Source organism: Halichoerus grypus, chromosome 9 (assembly GCF_964656455.1).
Source record: "Halichoerus grypus chromosome 9, mHalGry1.hap1.1, whole genome shotgun sequence".
Taxonomy (NCBI): domain Eukaryota; kingdom Metazoa; phylum Chordata; class Mammalia; order Carnivora; family Phocidae; genus Halichoerus; species Halichoerus grypus.
The window spans coordinates 67389406-67397361 of record NC_135720.1 but is presented as its reverse complement, the minus strand read 5'-3'; the positions used below and the strand labels follow the sequence as shown (position 1 = coordinate 67397361).

Here is a 7956-nt window from a genome sequence, read left to right as displayed (position 1 = left end):
TGAAGAGCTAGAGAGAGGGCCTCAGAAGGAGAAATTGCGGTGATACGAGGAGGATCAGGATGGCTCAACCTTTTGCAGTTCCGACTGCCTGCTGGACATCTCCCCATGGATGTCTCACTGGCAATGCCAAATCAGTCATATCTCCTCTCTCAAATGTGCTACTTCTCTTCTAGTCCCTGTTGTAGTTAAGGATAACCCTAACTACCAGGTGCCCAACTGAAAACTTAAAAGCTAAAGCAGATGTGCTCTGAGAGGCCTGTGTCCCAGACCACTAGGAGGAACCTGCCACACTTCTCTGTGAGATGCCCAAGAGAGGATACTGATTTCTAGCATGGCCCCAGTGCACAGTCACTTCAGTTTGTAGGTGTTGATGTGAACACAAACTGCTCTGAGCTGAGATGCAAATGGTGTTTACAAAGTATGTACAGGATGAAAATAGCCATCTTTTTATTGACCAACTATACCTTATGTTGGGCAATTTAAGAATTGTAATTATGAAAAGGCAACAGTAAATGATAGATTTGTACTGATTTTCACTCTCCTTTTCCTTCTTTGCTATATCATGTTCCATTTGCAATAAGGTTTTTGAGTAGAGGAACGGCAGTATCTCTGCCAATCCCTTATTTTTTGAATGGCTTTAGCTTTGTATACCAAGCAACCTTCTTGAGAATGCAAGTGATGGGAGATTCTCTGTTGAGAGCCCCCTACAGGCCTGTCTGTGGCAGAGCCCTGGGCTCCTGTGATTTAGTCATGCTCATTCTTAATTGCACCAACAGTTCTACCAATGATTCTTTAAATCATCAGACAAGAGATGATCAGTTATTTCCAAGATGGCTTAGACTTGCCCATTTCAAAGGATGGCCTGACCTGGTTTTCTTTTCTGAGTCATGACTCCGTATTTTAGATACTTTCGTTTAAGTGCTCAGAGATTGCCAAGTTCTCCTTTGAGATTGTTTTGTATAGGATAAGATGGGGACGCTTAGGTGTAAATAAATCTAAAAAGTTTGGTTCCATTAGGAAAATTGCCTAACTCCCATTATACTCCCATAATATGTGATAGTAGTAATAATCAGAACACTAGATGTAAGTTTTCTTGTTGCATAAATGCAAAAAAAGGAATAGATCTCATGGTAGGGTTTACTTTTTAGCTTTTTCCACAGAATAAATCAAGATGAGGCTAAAGGGTATATCCACTATCCAGTGACACGAATGATCTTTTGTGAACAAAGAGGGAAACATGACTTTGACTTACATATTTATATAAGTATTTGGACTGTAAGAATAAACAAAGGTTGTAAGATGGCTCTCAGAAGTCTCATCTTACCCGAAGTTGTGATGATAATGTCATCCTTCCCACCATGCTTGGCAACCTATTTCTTTACAGCAGAACCAACAGGCATGTCCTGAGGTAAGCCACCGGTTCCCAACCCTACCCCCCCATTGAAATTAATTTCATTGCTGAGAACAAGGGCAAGAAGATAGAAGGAATGTAAGTGCAACAAAAATGTGAAATACAGAGTGACTTTTTATTGCCTAGTTGTCAGACTGGATAAGATGTTTAGGAAGTTTATGTATAACCTGATCCTGGTCCAGAACGTATGGATTTTCCACTTCTGAGAACAAGTTTCAAGAGCAGTTCTCCCCATGGGTAGGCTTCCTGCCCTATTGTGATAGGTGCCTGTGCAACCTGGGAGCAGCCATTCGATCTTCCTTTAAAGCCAACACCAGTCATTGGATGAAAATCAAACTGAATAATCCCCTTCAGAGACATTGGACTGTCACAAAGGCTCTCTTCCTGCTTTCCTGCTTCTGGGAAGCCCTGGGTTTCATTTCAGTACTGTATGGTATCCCATCTTACAGAGGTCACAAAAGGATGGTTTGGTCTCAAGAAGGACAATGACAGGACCTCCCATTGGCCGTAACTCCAGGCCTGTCTTCACCCAAGGCCTTTACCCCACTGCCTATCCACAGTTAGCATTCGGCAGCTCCATGGAATTTCTCTCTCCAGATTTTCTAGGTGTAATTATAGTTTCTCATTTACAATGGAACATTACACTCTTTTTGGAGCTACTTCATATACTTGGCAGCTGACTTAGGTGATCATATGTCCTGTTTTCCTTTCTTTTAAAACCAGGACAGGTCTTTGTTTTTGCTGAAGTTTGCCGTTTCTCCTTGTTACTGATGTGCGGTCTCCTTTGTGCTGACGGCCAAGGAAATTCTGGACTGCTGCCCTGTTTGCCTCCAGAGACTGATGCAAAGTCTTCAAAGTAAAGTCAGTGGGCTTTTTTTTTTTTTTTTTTCAAAATAGAGTTTACCAGAAACAAGACATCTTCATGCTTATGAGGACTTTGCAGTCTACTGCAAAACTTTCAAAGACTGACAGCCTGGACTTGGCCTCTCTGAGGTTTACAAATGCACTTGAAACCACTTGAAAAAAAATGGTCTCGGCAAGAACAACATGAAGTTAAGCCTCAATTTTATTTTATTTTATTTTATTTTTTTTGGTTTTCATTTGGCACCAATAGAAAATGCTTAAAAATATTTTCCGTCGGATGTTCTTTGGGCAGATCCTGAAGAGGACCTTCTGTCAGTTCTCAGTAAAAGTATGACCATGAAACAATTTGTGTAACCCAAGTTCTCCTAAACCTACGTAACTTGCTGCTTTTGTCTTGGAAAAAGACAAAATCTTGTGTGATGGGCTTGAGTTAAATGGAGTATTACAGCCTTTTCTCTTATTTGCACTGAAAAGAAGGCGTGTTGTTTCCTCAAGCCCGCACACCTGCTGAGCTCTTATTTACCTAAGACCTGATCTACCTAATTACCGAGATAGAAACAAGCATATCGTCCATTGCTCTCCTCCAGACCATGTGAGTACATTATCCACTTATTTGGTATTTGGCTCAGGTGTAAATGAGTCATTTAATAACCCCTGTTCACAGCAAGTTAAGTTGCAACCAGCTGGCAGCCACAACTCACAGGGTTGTTAACCATTCCAGCCAGGATTGGACCCCCGCGTTCCGGAACTTGCGGAAGGGCATTACACAGCTCTGCTCCAGCTATCATGGCAGGAGTTTCAAGCAAGTATCTGTGCCTCAGGTAATGAAATGGCTTGAGAACTATAAGGGTTTCGGAAAATAGATGTCAGTGTCTAGTCTAATGACTGGAAGGGCTATTGATAAAACTGTTTGAGACCGATTGTTATCATAGAATGAGAAGCCCCGCTCAACTCATGATGCCTTCAGGGGCTCAGCAAGAAACGCAACTGCCTGAATCCACAGAAAGGTTATTTTGTTTGAAAGGTCAGTGACACTCAGGAATGGAGAATAGAAGGTGGAGTGGTTGTGAAAGAGGACAGAATGCTTCCACATCAATCCTGCACTCTCTATATTTTTAAGAATGGCTTTTATTTAATGACATCACCTCTCATTTTTTTAAAATGGAATTTACCACTTGTTTTTTAAAGATTTTATTTATTTGAGACAGAGAGAGAGAGCATAAGCAGAGTATGCTGTAGGCAGAGGGAGAAGCAGGCTCCCGGCTGAGCAGGGAGCCCGATGCGGGACTCAATCCCAGGACCCTGGGATCATGACCTGAGCCAAAGGCAGACGCTTAACCGACTGAGCCACCCAGGTGCCCCGAATTTACCGCTTTCTAACTTATATAATTACTTACTGTGCTTATTGTTTATGGTCTGTCTACCGCTTCACCCTCTGCCTGGAATTCCCATCCCCAATCTCTACCCTCATTAGTCTACTTGGCACATAGGAGGCACTAAAAAACATGGTTAAGTGAATATATGTAGTGCATGTTCATTTTTGAAAACTGAAAAATGTAGAAATGTATAAAAATAATATAAAGGAATGTATAAGATAGTAAAAGTCATCCATTTATCCTAACCCACCAAACAACATCATTAACATTCTTGGAAGGCTCATATGCTTGCCTGTGGATCTATGCATAAATGTGTATACATCAAAATTAGTATTTAACAAGCCCCCCCCACCACCATTTATTTCTGAGACTCTCCAAAGGGGTACACACCCATCCCAGTGTTTCAGTCTGATTCCTAATCAATCAGTCTCCATCAGTGGTTCTTAGCTGGGTTGGTTCTGTCCACCCCCACCCTCACTCACCTGGGGACACTTGACAGTGTCTGGAGACATTTTTGGCTGTACTGCTGGGGTGGAGGGTGGGTGTGCTACTGGCATCTTAGGTGTAGAGGCCAGGGATATTGTTAACTTTTTGACAGTGCACAAGACAGTCCCTGCTGCTCCCCTATTCCACCAACAAAGAATTATCTAACCCAAAATGTCAATGATGCTGAGGTCAGAAACCCTGATCTATATTTTTCCTTTCATGCTCTGTCTTCTTCTGGTCATGTTCTTCTGGTTATGAAGTGTCTTGCATTGCTGGAGCTGCTCAATATAGAAACAGCAGGTCTTGTCAAGGGTGCCGTCTCCATTCTTCTCAGCATTTCCAGATGGCCAGTGCTGAGCAGGCACTTGTGCAAAGAAAGGGGAAGTGCCTCCTCACCACCTCTGTGCTCTGCACATGGTCACCACGATCCATAGGCAGCTGTGTTTGTGCCAGAGTCTCAAACTGATTAACTTCTGACCATCATTTATTGCTCAGATGTTCATGAAGTTGGTCATAAAAAATAGTTTTGGTTCTCATTTCTTGAAATGTAAGAGTTCAAATTGAGTTCAAGGGGCCAGCTGAGAAACCGTTATCTTCATCAACATTTTTCTTCGCCTGGCCCTGCTCAAACTTGAAACTCCTGCCCCTCCTCAGCTCCAATTTGTAACTGTGGGTGTCAGGAGACACTGGGAGAGAAGGACAGAAGAAGGTGGATAGTTGTCTGCAAAGCAGCATTTGACCTTGGACTCTCAAAGATGCCCTTTGTGTTTGTTTTACTTTTGTTCTCATTTCCCATTAAATTTTTCAAATATTTTTTCAGAAATGTAGGAAAGCTATTATTTTTTAATTAACTCACATCCTCTTTCATATTTTCAGTAGCCTTATACAATTTAATTTACTTAAGTTCCTCATGTTCTGTATTAAATATATTCCTGGGAATTCTGTGCTTTGGGTTGCTATTGTGGATTGTTTTTTAAAATAATATATTTGAACATTTTGCTGACTATAATATAGATCTCTCTATAAATGTAAATAGCTATATATCTTGTATCCAATGACTTTTAGACTTATTTTATTAATGGAAATGATTTTTCAATTAATTCTCTTGGATTTTCTAGGTACTCTATATCATCTGAAAACAGTGACAGTTTGTTTTCTCATTTCCAGGACTGTGCAAGTCTGTAGGTAACCTTTGTGCAAAAACAGAATAAAAAGGGCTGACATCTCATCTCTACATAGGTCTCTGGTTTAGTGTATGGATAGAGCCTCTATGAAAAGTATTGCTTCTTCTTCAGGACATATGCAACCCCACCCCAGAGGATGCAGTGCATTGAGCAGAACAATGGCTATATTTCAGCCACTCTTTACCTCCATCTTGAAGCCCTAGATAGAGAGCAACCTATTCACGTGTAGGTGGGGGTCTCACCCAGAACCTTTCATTTGAATTTTGCTTTTTTCCCTCCCGTTCCATGTTTTATTGCTCAGATGTTCATGGACATCTGAACAAAATTTAATAGTAATGGTGATAGCAGTTATCTAGTTGTTTCTTTAATATTATTAAGACTGCATCTAGTATTTGGCTATTGAGTATGCTGAATTGAGATAGATAGATATTCGCTGATTTGAGATAGATATGGGTTAGTATTCATCTGCATACATACATCAGTGGTTTTAAAATTTTCCAATAGTGACCAATTAGAAAATGGAAATAGATCCCATTAATGACAGCAAAGAAATATATTAACTAGAAATAAACTTACAAAGAAACATGCATGATATTTATGAATAGGATCACAAAACTTTAGTGCAGGCCATTTAAAAAAGCTCAAATTAGTGGTAAGACATACTAATTCCTAGTTGAAAGAACTCAAAGTTGCAAAGATAATCAGTTCCTCATAACTTAATATATAAATTCAATGCATTACAAATAAAAATCCCAGGAGGACTTTCATGTAAACTGATAAGCTGATTCCGCATTTGTCAGAGTAAGTGTTTCACCATACTTTATAGTTGAGACACTTCAAAGGGGGTGTTCATCTTATGAAGATCCAGTGTATATAAAACTATAATAATTTTGAAAGTATACACTGGTGCAAGAGGGCAAATATATTAGTGTTACTGAAAAAAAGTCTAGAAATATATGTGTGTGTTTATAAAAATTCATATATATACATATATATACACACACATCCACATCTATGTTGACTTTCCAAATCAATGGGAAAATATAGACTACCACATAAATAAATAAACAATATTGAAATAACTGACTATAAATTTATCTCAAAATAGGCACTTCTATCTCATATCACACACATACAATACAAAATGGATTTAAGAACTAAACATAAACTAAAATATAAAAGAATTAGGATAAACATGAGTGCTTTATATATACATATAATGTAGGATAGGCTAAAGTTTTCTGAAGAAAGACATGAAATCCAGAAGCAAGGTAGGAAAAAACAAAGCTTTATAAAAAATGTTAAAATTGCCCTAGGTAAATGACCTAAAATATAAAGATATATGGCAAATTACAGATAGGGATTTTAAAAAGGAGCATACATAGTGGGCAAAGGGTTAACATCCTATATATATGAAACTCTCCCACAAAGTAATTATATTTAAAGCACAATGACAAGGACTTTTATGACCTTTTGTGAATGATCTCTTATTAATTATTAATCATAACAGATTAGGAACTGGGGCACAGATAGGTTAAGTGACTTGTTCAAGTTCACACAGCTCAAAAGTAGTGGAGACTGGATGCCAATCCAGGCAGTCTCTCTATAGCTGTACTTGAAATACTGTAATTTCCTGCTCCTTACTGAGGCTAACCAGGAATGGTGAATTTGGAGGACAAAGGAATTTCTCATATACTGCCCACGGGAATTTAAATTGACACAAACATCAGGAGATTTGGTAATAGTTAGAAACATTTAATATCTAAAGTATGTTTACCCTTCAAGTTACCAATTCTTGTTATTCTTATTAGCGCACAGGGACATTTCTAGACTGTGGCATTATTTATAATGTATTTTGTGTGTGATTTGATAATTTTCTGTCTCTGTAACTCTGTATATTAAGTTTTATCTACAAAAAGGAATCATATTATAGACATATATATGTGTATCTACACATTAGCCCATTTATTTATTTCTTTGAAGAGTTCTGAAAGGATACACACCAACCTGTTGCTAGTGCTCATCTCTTTTTTTAATATATATTTTTTAAAGATTTTATTTATTTACCCAACAGAGAGAGACACAGTGAGAAAGGGAACACAAGCAGAGGGAATGGGGGAGGAAGAAGCAGGCCCCTTGCCGAGCAGGGAGCCTCATCTTTTGAGAAGTGACAAATGAGAGATGTAGGTGTGGTTAGGGATGGGAACTTATTAATATGTAGATTTCTGCATTGCTTAAATTTTGTAGTGAAGCTGTGATAATTAGAAAATAACTAAAAGCTCTTCTTCTAGTCATAGATTTTAATTTTAAAGAGTCTTTTAAAAAATAGAGGAATGAATTTTGCATATGATCCATTGTTTTTTTTTTCCTTATTATTGGGATGTTAAGACTTTTCTTATTTGGCTGATTGATCTGAATGTAATAGTAATAGATTTTCCTAATACTAAATAATCCTAACCTTCATAAGATAAAGACTTTTTTTTTTTTTAGAGCTTGATGTTCCATCAATATATGCTTAAATTTTATGGCTAGTAGTTATTTAGAATTTTCAGATCTATTTCCACATACAAGATGGGTCTATAATTATCTTTTTTTGTAATATTCCTGTTAGGTTGTTACAGCATTATGCTGGCTT

The 7956-nt window shown here is 38.2% G+C and overlaps 1 long non-coding RNA gene across 1 annotated transcript in view; it reads left to right on the top strand.

Annotated features, from left to right (window-relative positions):
• The first annotated feature begins 2324 nt into the window (after positions 1-2324).
• LOC118549540 (uncharacterized) overlaps positions 2325-7956 on the top strand; it is a 62753-nt gene continuing 57121 nt past the window's right edge. The window contains exon 1 of the long non-coding RNA XR_013440928.1: positions 2325-2867. This is a non-coding gene — a long non-coding RNA (uncharacterized LOC118549540). The remainder of the gene's footprint in view (positions 2868-7956) is intronic.